Genomic DNA, 12,564 nt, shown 5'->3' on the forward strand with positions numbered 1-12,564 from the left:
GATTGGTTATACCTATGGGGAGAGAATGGGGGAAGGGAAGAGGATTTGAGTGTGGGGGTTTTGTTTTTGGTTTTTTTGCGGGGGGGGTGGGGAGCGACGGATTTCAAACCTTTGCCCCAGGGAAGCGGGGGATTTGCTACTGGTAGTTTGGCTGCCCCTGGTGAGAAAGGGATTAATAGTTTGCAGATTCGGGCGGGCTGCCTCCCCGGAGGGGAGATTTCAAGGGAGACGTTGGCTGCTCCCCCTCCCTCGCGATCGAGGGTGTGCTGTGGGTTTCTAACTCCCCGCACCAGGGAGGAGAGGCTGGCAGGGGCTCCGTGTGCCTTGCTGCCCGGCCCCGGTGTGGAAGCAGCGTCGGGAGGTGGCTTTGCCAGAGGGGAATCGATGGGGCGAGGAGGGCGGGTAGAGAGGTGTTGGGCTGCGCCTCGCCAGTTGGGATTTGAGCGGGGCGGTAGGAGACGCGCCTCCTGTTTCTAATAAAGGAATCGGCTTTTATTGAAGGATAAACGCAGGCAACTAAAGTCGTGTGGGCTGCAGCCGCCGAACTTCGTTAGTTGCTAATCTGGCTGCCAAGATGAAAACCTTTCGCCGAACGTTTGAAAGACTGCAGGAGCTTTGACACACGCGGCGGCGGCGGCAGAAACGCACACTGCCCCCCCCAGCTCCCCAGCCCCTACCGTGCCCTTCCTAGCAGGGGGGGGGGGTGATGGTGGTGATGATGGGGAAACAGGAGGCGTAGCCCCTCCTAACGGTTCCGGCTTTGGGGGATTGCCAAGTTTTCTTTGACTTAGGGGAACTCTGGGGATGACTAATCGCACGCCAAGCTGGGGTTTACAAGGGTTTTCTTTTCTCGTCACCCGCAGTTGCTGACCCCGCTCGCTCCAAGAAAGGAGCTGCGACAGGCGGCTTCTGAGAAGGCCGAACAGCCAGGAGCCCGAGTCTGGGCCGCGGGGAATTTCCCTCGCCAACCTCGGAGAGAAAGGTGCAGCTCAAGGCCAGAGCCTGGAGATCGGGGGAGGGGAGTGAGCGGCTCTCTTCCGGCGCGGAGCTGCTCAGGCGAAAGCTGCCAGCCTGTTCGGACGCCCTTTGCCCGGGCGCAAAATCTTGCTCGTTGCTCTGCAGTACCCTCTCTCCTGCACACTTTCACTTCGGAAGTTTTTAAGGGCTGCAGCCTAGAGAGGGAGGCTCTGGAATTGCTGCCTCCTCGCAAACTCCTGCTCATTTTAATAGGGTTTACTTTCACCGCCTGCCAGCGGCTTGGCTGTGCCGCAGCAAAAGCCCTCAGGCAGCAGGGCTAACACATGCGGTGCCATCCTACGCCTCTTTACAGGGAAGTCGATTCCCGCTGTACTCCGGGGGGGGGCGGGGCGGGGGAAGGCTTATTCAGGAGCGCGCTTAGGGTTGCAATCCTCGATGCGGGAACACGGTCAAAGAAGATAGCTGAATCGATGTGCGTCCATACTACCTTGCAATCCCTAATCACACTTACTTGGAAGGAAGCCTCGCTGGTCTACCTGCCCATCAGAGGTCTCTGAAACACCAGAGTTATACACTAAGGCTTAGATCTCATGTACACTGATGCGGACTTCATCCTCATTTAGTTTCACAGAGTAGGCATGGCTGGATGTCTCATGAATTACAGTTATGATTTTAGGTTCTGAATGTCAGAGTTTGACACTTCAGGGCCCCTTCACTCCACATTGGAGCTAACGACAAATATTCAATTGACTTTAATGTCTTCAGAGACTACCTGGCCTGCTTTATTAATTGTTATAACTGTAATCCTCCAGATTCTGATCTGGAGTAAGCACTTTGTACCTGATTCCTGCTACCTCAACATTAAGGAATACTGTGGAAATCAGCTTAATTATATGGAATTTATAAAATCTGCTATTATTTTTGCACATGGGGCAGTGCTTTCAAAATAATATTTTTATCACAGCCCTGTCCTTGAGAGGAAGTTTAGTTGCAGTAAAAATGTGTTGCTAAAAACAACTGGAGTGGTGGTTGTGTGAGGTCTGAAGGCTCATTCCATTCACTTAAGGTGTACCTCACTGCCTCCCTTGAAAAGCATTGTTTTTGAGGGGGTGTCGGGAAACCATTTGGAACATAGGAAGTTGCCTTCTGCTGAGCCAGACCTTTGGTCTATCTAGCTCAGTACTGCCTACACTGACTGGCAATTTCATAGCAGGGTCTCCTCCAGTCTTACCTGGAGATCAAGTGATGGATGGAACCAGGGATCTTCTGCATGGAAAAAATATGCTCTACAACTAAGCTATGGCTCTTCCTGTATGCTTGATCTGTGTCTTTGGTTTCACATTGGAAAGTATTGGAATTATGACTCCACAGTCAACAGTGACACCCTCACGTATGACAGTGAGGTCAATGTGAATATTGGTTTCCACCCACCTCATTTCACTTGCAAGTTTGCTTAGGCTACATTTTTTAATGTGTGGAACACGGTGGCCTTTACATCCACTTTTTAAAGCAAGTGACACATACCTGTGCTTTTTTCCTGGTTGCCCATTTGAGTACTATCACTGGAGTTTGAAACAAATGGGCTTTACTTCAAGGTATTGCATCTAGGTTCAGCTTGGTAAGAGGTCTGCGGACAACCTCCAAGCTTGGCTTTTCATGGTCCTGCTTCCTTAGTCCTTTATCCTTCTGAGGAGGGTTTTAGGTAACCACAATGGCAGAGGAATTCTGATTTGCGCTTCTGGCTCTTTGTTGGTACTGGGAAGGAAGCTGCCTTTGCCTTACCTCACAACTCTAGTTCAGATGAAGAGAGCAGAGGGAAAGCTGGATCAGCCAGCCCAATGTTTTGCTACAGAAAATGTGCCCCTAACCTCCTCCTCTGCCACCTCTGCTGCCTCTACCTGAGGTGACCGGAGGCAGCCTGCAGAAGCCCAGTGTGCTGAAGAAGGTGGGGGAGGAAGAAAAAAAAGAGGCCAGAGAAGGGGTGGGGAGAAGGTAGGTGACAATGCACAGGAAGCAGGAAGCAGTACGTTCCTTGGGGGGCTGAATCTGCCACCCCTACCAGCTTTTCCCAGCCTGCTGTCTGCAGTGACTGCCCTGCCAAGCCTCCTGAGTTGGGCTGGCCCTGAGGGAAGAAGCTACTGGGCCTCAGCCTACCTAAGGTCCCAGGTGCCTGAGGAAAGGTGTTTCCTTTATAATGGCTTCTGAGACCTCAGTTCTGCTGTAAGCAGTCCCCACATGCTGACACTCCCACAAGACCCTTGCGGACAAAGAATTACCTACACAGTTTCTACAAAGTGATCAAGCCACCAGCCCCTTCCCCTACTTTCTGCACAGCTGTTCTGGAAATTGGCTATTGTGTCTCTGTGTTTCAGAGATCCAGAGGCTAGATTAACAAATCCTTGTAATTTCATTACTCCCTAATGTGGCCAGTTATGGTCTGGAATAGAGGAAATGGGTACGTTTTGGCTTGGCCAGGATTAATCAGGCAGAAGGAGTTTGAAATTTTAGATCGTGTTTCTTGTGGTTTTAAGGAGTGTGCTTGTAAGCAGATGTTTTTCCATGGCTAGCCAGTGTGCTTGATTCATAGCCAAACTCACAACCTAGTTAAGAAGGGTGCAGCTGAGGTTGTGTCCATGTGGCTCTGTTGAATTTCCATGGGAAATTTGTTAACCTGTCTGTGTATTGGGCTGTTTTTATACTGGGGAAGGAAGCAAAAAAATTTCTCCCTGAAACAAAATATATTTTGGTTTCAGTCCTATGTTGATTTTTCTTTAAGTCCTTCCCTTTGTAGGGAGTTGGACTAGATGACTCTCAGGGTCCCTTCTATCATTGTAGGCCAGATTGTAGCCACTGACTACCTAAACTGTTTCATCTGCATCCCTAGACCTGTAAGGTTCTGAAAAGAATGTCCATGTTTTGAATCTAGAAATAATGGCATTCACACATGACACATTCCTTACTTTAGAAAGTTCCCAAGGACATTTTGCTAATAGGCTATTACACTGGTGTTGCCTCTCTAACTTAAAAACACACACAAAGAAGCCAGGAAGTGTCTTTGTTAGAAGCCTTCAAAATAATCAGTGGTTTTATTTTAACTAGCACACTATTTAAAACACTTTTTTTGTTTTTTTAAAGAAATGAAGGCTTTATCCACTTCACACAATTTCTCCGGCCCCGCTCTAACAATCCGCATTGTCATTTCCTTCGTGCTCAGGCAGGCCAGAAAATTTGCTGTTGCTGCGTGAGCTCCTCAGCATGAACGGAAAATCCAGCTTGGCCACAAGGACTGTTCAGCACTGCGCTCTCTCTCTCTCTCTCTCTCTCTCTCTCTCTCTCTGGTGTTCCGGCCTGCTTGCTGCTGCGGCTGTGGCTGCTGCTGCCGCCACCTTTAGTTCTCAATAAAAAGGAGCCCAGATACAACCACCATGGTGGCTCCAGAGAACCAGCTGCACGCAAGGGCAGCCCAGGAAAAGAAATGGCTTCCTCCTCCCCTCCTTTTCAATCAGAAGGTGGCAGAGAATGATTCATCGCCTGCATCCAATAATTAAAACAAAAGCCAGTGTCGGCAGAAAGAAACCCTCTCTGGAAACTAACAGCATTTCCCTTTCCCGGGAGTTGAGAACGCAATTTGGTAGAGGGATCACGATGGCTGGTTTCCGGGCCTAATTTTCACAGTGAGGTGATAAACCTGTGCCTGGCTGTGTCACCTCAGAAAGCAGATAGCGGTCGAATGCTCCTTCACAGAACACACACGCATGCACACAAATCCTGCACCCAGAAGACTAGCATGCCATAGAGAAGGATTCTAGCCTATGTTTCTACGTAGCGTGCTAGTTTTCTAGGTGCACAGATACGCTTCCATGGCGGAGCATTTTGTATTTTCCAGAGTGAAGTGGCACAGCCCAGAAAGACATTTTACCATCACAGTGAGAACTAGGCTCTGGTCTTGAGGGGGCGAGGGATGTCTCTCTCTCTCCACCCCCCCTCCCAGCCGACTGCACATTTATGAGTTTGGCTGTAGCCTCTTCCCAATTTCTATGGGTATTTATGATTGAAGGTTTTTGTACTCCAGCCTGTGCTTAAAGTAGTGCTAACTTCGGTCACTCTTGGATAATGCTAAAAATACACTTGGCACAGGTTCAGGGTCACCCCATAAGTTATTGTGGTGAAGGGCTGCAGCAGACATTGAGAGCAGGGTAAAAGTGACCACTAGTTCAAAATTAGTCCCGTCCATTGTGCTGGCAAATGCTCCTACTTCCTTGAGATCCCTCGCATGTCAGTGAAGGTTCAGATACTAAATATGTGATTCAAATAAATTTCCTATACTTTCCATAGCCCCGCTTCATAAAGTTCACACAATAAGGCATTTAGAAAGTAATCACTTTGAAGTTGGAAGCATTGTAAAAACCAACCAACCAAATAAATAAATAAATAAAGCAAGCTAATGGATCATGGGCTGCCTTGCACATGTGGAAATATATTTCTCGAAGGAGCCCTGTCTGTGCACAAGTTGAGGGATATGTATAGAATCGTAGAGTTGGAAGGGACCACAGACTCATCTGGTCCAGCCCCCTGCAATGCAGGAATCTTTTGCCCAACATGGAGCTTAACCCATGACCCTGAGATTAAGAGTCTTCTGCTCTACGGACTGAGATGTAAATCTCATGGAACTCCCCAGGGCTTATTTTCCAACTCAACATGCACAGAATTGATTGGGCTGGTCTGAGTAGGAGTTGCTTCCAAGTAATGACTGTTAGGATGGTTCGGCAGTCTAACGCTGGAGGGGAAGCCGAAAGTGATTTCAGCTGGACGTTGTGAGTCAGAGGTTACTTGATGTGGAGATAAAGGCTGCAGTCCTACTCATTAGGGCTGAAGAACTTCCCATCCTCCAGATCTAGTGACACTCCCAGCTCCCATCAAACCTAGCCAGCATGGCCAGTGGTCAGGGAGGATGGAAGCTGTAGTCCAACAACAAGTGGAAGAGGAGGTTCCTCAGCCCTGCCATACACACTTCCCTGAGAGCAGGACCCATCCAGCTTAACAGGACTTCTACTTAATACTTATGAACCCAAGGAAAGCTAATCTAGTCAACTATCCTGTTCTCACAGTGACAGTGGTGGTTGTGGGACCTATGACGTTTCACGTGTTTTGCACTATAGCTTCCATCATCCCTGACTATTGGCTGTGCTGGTTGGAACTGGTGAAGTCCAGTAGTAATAGCTGGGGGGCACAGATCAGCCATCCTACATGTTCAGCATCTTGGCCTCTTGCTTTTGTTTTAAGGGGGGGAGATGTTTTTGTTGTTTGTTTCTGCAGGAACTGAGCCTTTTGCTGAGAGGCAAAGGTCGAGATGTGTGAGGAGGTGATCCTTTTGCGCTCTCCTTGTTTATCTTCTCTGCCTCCTCCACTCCACCCCACCCCACCCCACGGCACAGCAGGGCCCTGCGTCGCAGCTGCATCTGACTGCGAGGAGAACTGGACAGGGTTGAAGACAGTAGCCCTTTCACAGACTGTCACCAGCACTCCGTGATTGGCTGTCAGAGCAGCGCGAGGCTTGTCCTACACTCGCCCCCCTGCAAGGCATGTCACTGCCTTCCCTTTCCCGGCTGCACCCCAGAAGTGACAGACAGGCGGAGGCCGAGGTGTGCGCTCTGCTGGGAAGAGCTGCTCTTGGCGAGTCCCCTTGGAAACACTCCCAGGATTTCCAGCCCCAGCATGCAAGACAATCAAAATGGCCGAGGTAGTAAACAGCCACAAGTGGCTGCCGTTCAGCCCTCGATCAACGGTGTGCTGTTGTTGCTGTTGTTGTTATGGTGGTGCTGCTGTTGGTGTTTCAAAAGCGGGCTTAAATCGAGCCTCCTTCCTACAGGACGGCCATCTAAAGCCTTCCCAGTTAACAAAAGTGTTTCCTGTGTCGCTACCTCAAGAGTAGGAAACCTAAGATCCCCGATAGTTCTTCTGGCACACCGGGCAGGATGGGCTGCACTGCCTGAGGCGGAGAACCAGTTTCTGCAATGCAAGGAAATCTTCCTCAGGTAGATCTGCCTGAAGAAAAATCCCGTGTAGTTGAAAGGCCCTGCTCTTTCAATAAAATATATGCCTCGAAGCATCCGATACTGTATCTTTGTGGGAGAGCCACCTTATCGGAGGGAAGGATGAGGGTGAGCTGTTTGGAAATGGCTCTTTCCTTTGCTTTGGCCTCCTGGCACGACCAATTTCTGTCTCCAATAGGGCTAAAGGGGCGGTTTCACTCCACTGTTTCCAATGCAGGTTTATGGCCATGTCCATAGAAACCCCTATATTCCGATTTCAACAACAAAAATACCCAATTGATAATATGCTTTAAGACATTTTCTTACAAATGGCAGATGAGGTGCTAAACCGACACCTGAATTGCCCTACCAAGCACTGCAGGTCTGGTACCCAGCTTGACTGAATGCCCTCTCCTTGAAAATAAAAACAATCCGATACAGCGCAACCAGATGTCAGGGAGAGCGGTTCTGTGTAGCCTTCTCCTTAAGTGCTACCCTGCAGCGGCTCTGTACACAATACATTTAAAGCACATTTAAAGTGCATGATTATCCACAGAGATTCCTGGGAACTGCAGTCTGTCGGGGTAAACTACAGTTCCCAAGACTATGTGGGGGAAGCTATGTACTTTAAATACATGGTATAGAAATAGGTGGGCTTTAAAAAAATTATTATTAGCAGGGTGATGGTGTCTCGAAGCATTCCATCAAACGAGCCCTCAGGTACTGTCTGAAATCAAGACAAATGATTGCCAGCGACACAATCTGCTGTTTGTGAGAAGTAGGCCTGGGGGAGACTGGAAAATGTAGGTGAGACAGGAATACTCCCCTCCCACACACTCCGGAACCCTTTGTTCATTGACACTTTTACCCATTATGAGGTTGCTTCTGTCTCCTGCAGACAGAATGGCTGCTTTCTCCCTAGGAAGCACGAGTGGATTGTGGGACAGCCTCACAACAACCTGCGGAACAGGATCCGTCCACCACAGGCGCAAAAAGCAAGCAACAGACCCGTAGATCTGTAACGCGCTGGCTTAGGTGGAACAACAGTTGTTCCTCAGCTATCCAAGGTTGGAGCCTTGGTTCGCTCCAGTCTATCTGGTTGTGGTGCTGAACCAGAGAGAAGACGTTAGCTTGAATGAATGGATCTGGCTCTTTTTTAGGCCTCATAAAAGAAGAAGACTAAAAAGAATACTGGCAATTGTATAGGTATACTTTTAGGGTTGAGAGAGTTTTACATGCATACTAAGCTAGAGGAGGCAGAACTTTATCTGTGACTCGTCTGCCTTTCATAGCTGCTTCTTTTTTTAACGTTTCAGGGTTAGAAGTCGAGGCCTTGTGGCTTCTCTCTCAGTTGCCGGTGCGCTGCATCTGTGTCACATGCCTCACAAAATCTGAAACATGTTCTTTCCTGTCTGCCGAGCGCGCACCGGCGCTCTGTGTACGCCAGGGCCAACGCCGGCCGACGTTTCCACTCGAACTGCAACCACTGAGAGTTGAAAACATGGTCGTCCCTCCACGCCTACTTATGTTTACGCAGAAGTAAGCCCCATTGATTTCAGTGGAACTTGCTCCCCAGTCCGTTTGTTTAGGATTGCAGCCCAAGTGTGTGACTTTCCAGGACGGAACACAATCCCTGTTAGAAACTTGGCAGCGGCAGCCGGAGAGGTTTTTCGCCTGCGAGCACACATTTCGATCACTTTGGGGCCAGCAGAAAGCCACGCATTGCTCCGCCACCCATTGGCCCAGAAAAACAGCACGGACTTCCAGCCCCGGCCCCCCTCTGCTGCGGCGCCAGGTGTGTGTGTGTGTGTGTGTTTTAAGTGGGGGGAGGGAAAAAAATCTTAATTTCAATGTCTTTTGTTTTCCTGATGGTGAAATCAGGCGTGCAAGAGTGGTCAGAGCCTCTGTCTCAGGCCAAGCCAAGGTGGCCTTGTTTTGTTATTCAGATTTCTACACTCCCATTAAAGCAGGCTCCCAGGAAGCGGCGGCAACGGCTTGATTTAACGCACACTCAAGCAGGGCCATTCAGAGCTCGGGAGAGCGCCGGGTTATTTATAGGCTTTTTCCTCGGCGCTGTGCGCCGCCGTAGCCGAGCAGACCGCTAATGAATTTAATCCTGGCGACACCCTTAGGAAGGAGAAAAGGACTGAGTCACGGGCCGAGGTTGATCAGGCCCGGGGCCTCCAGCGCGGCGCGGCTCCGGTGATTGATTACGTGCCTTGCCAAGAGACCGGCCTGCTGCTTCGGGATGCAGCGCTGCCTGGAAAAGGGGCCAGCGGGGAGCCACGTGGAGTTCAGAAAAGAAGGGCCGGTGCCGTGTGAATCCATTGTCGCGCCAAACAGCCAGAGCGAGGCGAAAGGCTGCAGCTACGCGGTTCCCCTCGCCTCCCAGCTCCGCAGAGAGGCGCTTCTGGCCCGTCCTCCACAGCAGCGCTGCCTTCAGGAGGTCTTTAAGCGCTCGGCGTGCCCGCAGCGGCTGTTTTTTTGGCGTGGATTTCCCTCTCCGATGCTTTCGGTCCCGAGGAGCGCCAGCGTCTACGGCTCGCTGACTCCGCTCGCTCTCCAGTGCTCCTCTTCTCTCCCCCCACCCCAGCGCAACGCACAACGGCCTGACCCGAGGGTCAGCTCTCCGAGGAGGCGAGGGAGGAAGGGAGGGAGGGAGGGAAAGAGGCCTGGCGATTTGCGGCCTCAGTTCCTTCGGCGAAGGCTCCCTCGGCGATTCTGCTTAGCAAAACACAGGCGGGGCGAACGCGGGGCGGGGGGTAGACTTAGCGACCGAGACGACCCCCCCCCTCACACACACACAATGCCTCGGGAGGCGTTGCGTTTGCAACCTCTGGGAATCCTCACCGGGTGGGGGTGGGGAAGACAGGCACTCAAGGAGCATAAAATAAAATCTGAAAACAAAAACAACCCGTGTGATCGCTAAGAACTTGCTTGGAAAGACCCTGCGCGAGCAAATGTTCCGGGTCCTTGAGACGCGGAACGTCTGGGCAGCTCAGTCCATCATAAACTGGTTAAACAATGGCGTTAATGAAACCAGTCTTACAATCCGAGGACTTCGACTCAGTTGTGTTGCTCGGCAAGCAGGTTCAGGACTTCCACTGTATTTTTTATTTTATTTTTAAAGAATTTGTCCTTTCTTTTTCTGAAGGCTCGACCATACACACTCAGAGACTCAGAATGGTTTTTTTGGGCTAGAGTCGCCGCACATACTGTCGTGACCATATTCAAAGGTTCCTCAGAAAATTAAACGGATATGATTTTAAAACCGTTTTAAATACAGTATCAACCCACTTTGCAAGCATACATCTACACTTGCTTGACCAGAAAAAGAAGTGAAAGTAAAAGCAGGACATTTCGACAAGGACTTCCTTCTCCCAGTTTTCCCCTTTTTATCTCTGGATACGAGGGAAATGCATATGTATCTAACAGAGGCCTTCCACCCCCACCGCCATCCAGCTGCATGTCTGTACCTCACGTGTGCTCCGTCTAATAACTTTTAATGTCTAGCCCTAAAACGTCTTTATAAAAAATAGCTTTACAATGTAATGGGCCAGGTGTCCTTGCACTCGTTGCCGGAGATTGAAAAAACGTGTAGGATGGTTTTCAGATGCAAAGCTCATAAACTGGGAACAATATGCAACCCACCCCCTCCATTTCGGATTTTAAACTCCACTTCCAGGCACCTCTGGAGGAAAACCTTCCCGACGCATTTGCAGTGCACACACTTCATTGGCAACTTGTTTCTTTACTCTCCCCTCCCCTCCCCCTTAAGAGTATTTACCCTCCAGCTTGGGAAAGCGATGCCTTTTTGCCATTTCTATCAGCTGGTTTTAAGAAGCTGAAAAGCTTGTGTGCCCAGCGTTTCGGGTTACAAACGGTAGATATCTTTCACTTCTGCTTTGAAAGCGAAGAGGAGGCTTTCCACCCCTCCCTCCCTCTTGTATAGATGCAAGCTAAAAATAAAATCCAACAGAATATTAGCTTTCTGGCTAGAAATAGGTATCAAAACAATCAAGCGATTATTCATGAGATAAGAACTTGGGATTTAGGTTTCCAAATCCTTCTAGCAGACTCTACTTTTAAGAATCTCCTGCTTTCCATTAAAACGTAAGAGATTCGCATAATTAAAGAAGGAAACTGCATACTGAGTAAGCAACTTTTTTAATCAAGGCAAATGTTGCTAGGGACCGGGTTTAAACATTTCCCCTTCTTTCCCACAGATTCCTGGACTTCGGGATGAACAGGCTGGAGCGCTCGTCGGCGTTGAAATAGCTAATCGCTCGGGATGCCGCAGCTCCTAGCATACTTACCTAGGTATAAACAGCTTATGCAGGCAACATAAGAGTGTTTTAAGGACGCTGGAGCGAAAATTAAGAGCGAGGGCTTGGTATAATCACCTCTGTAGTCAGTGACAATAAAATTCCATTCAATTCCACCCGGCTGGTTTGTGCTCCCCTCACCCACGCCCTTCTCTTATAGCTAAAAACCTAGACACGTCTAATCCGTATCAGATAAATCCCGGACCCCAAACTTTCCTGACAAGCATGTTTAGGGTTGCAGCCCTGTCGGATTACCAGTGGAAGCTGCTCTCTCGCGAGTAGGGACCCGATACCTCTACAGCGCAATCCTGTGGCACGTTTCCTCAGAAGCAAGTTCCACTGTGTACAGTGAGGCTTACTACAAAGTAAACGTGCAGAGAGGAGGACTGCAGTGGGAGCCAGTGATTCCCCCCCCCCCATGCTGCACACACCATCCTGGTTAAAGAAGTGTCCCTGAATGAGCGGGGGCGCGCGCAAGCGCGCGCGCCCCCAACACACACCACCACTTCCCGAAGTCTATAGGGTTAAATCTTGTAGCCGGCGCCTTGCTGTTAATTCCAGCAATCGCTAGGAAAGCCATAAAGAATCACGCGCTGTGCGAGGGAGAACCGAACAAGCGAGGATCAGTCAAGATGGGCGTCCTGAACCCGACATTTACTAGCTGACCTGCCGAGTCAGCGCTACCAAAGTAAGTAGATACGCAAGATAACGACCATCCCGGCGAGCGAGAGATCAAAAGGCCGGCAGAGAAATCTCCAGCCGGTACTAGAATTACAGGGAAGGAGCGGGGGGGGGACCCCTCTCGCTCCACCTTCCCAAGCGATTCACACGCCGTGACAAAAAAACGTGTTTGGGAGTTTCAGAGGTGGGAACCACGCGGTACCTTGTTTAGACACCAAGGGGAGGGAATCGGTTTTGGGGGCACTCCGGAAAGCTGCTTGAGAACTGAATGGTTCTCCTCACCCAGAAAGGCTCGAGGGCAAAGGGGCAAGAAAGAAAGCCCACGTCGGAGTATGAAAACAGCGACTAGTGGTAAAATGAAGGATGTTGAAGAGTCGTGGGTGCAGGGGGTACACTGGAGGGGAACGGTGGCTTGCGTGCTTCTGGAAAGGAGAGATAAAGGGAAATTGCTCGTTTGGAGGGAGTCTTTAAATACAGGTTGGGATGAAAGCGGGACACCACACAGTTATCTAAAAAAAGGAAAGAAAAGAGAGGGCTGGAGAGGCATT

The 12,564-nt window shown here is 49.9% G+C and overlaps 1 protein-coding gene and 1 long non-coding RNA gene across 4 annotated transcripts in view; both read left to right on the forward strand.

Annotated features, from left to right (window-relative positions):
• LOC309530831 overlaps window positions 1-11,451 on the forward strand; it is a 73,445-nt gene extending 61,994 nt beyond the window's left edge. For 2 of the 3 annotated variants that reach the window (XR_014218923.1, XR_014218924.1), the window contains exons 2-3: window positions 8,327-8,805; window positions 11,237-11,451. This is a non-coding gene — a long non-coding RNA (uncharacterized lncRNA). Of the gene's footprint in view, window positions 1-1,638; window positions 6,719-8,326; window positions 8,806-11,236 lie in introns of those variants that run through there. The other variant, XR_014218925.1, reaches the window with a different exon arrangement.
• Window positions 11,452-11,949: 498 nt separating this feature from the next.
• Window positions 11,950-12,564, forward strand: part of BCOR (BCL6 corepressor) — an 87,924-nt gene continuing 87,309 nt past the window's right edge. The window contains exon 1 of the mRNA XM_082219935.1: window positions 11,950-12,023. The gene's annotated coding sequence lies outside the window, so the exon portion shown is untranslated. The remainder of the gene's footprint in view (window positions 12,024-12,564) is intronic.

This window comes from Podarcis vaucheri, assembly GCF_965113315.1.
Source record: "Podarcis vaucheri genome assembly, chromosome: 4".
In the NCBI taxonomy this organism is placed as follows: Eukaryota; Metazoa; Chordata; class Lepidosauria; order Squamata; family Lacertidae; genus Podarcis; species Podarcis vaucheri.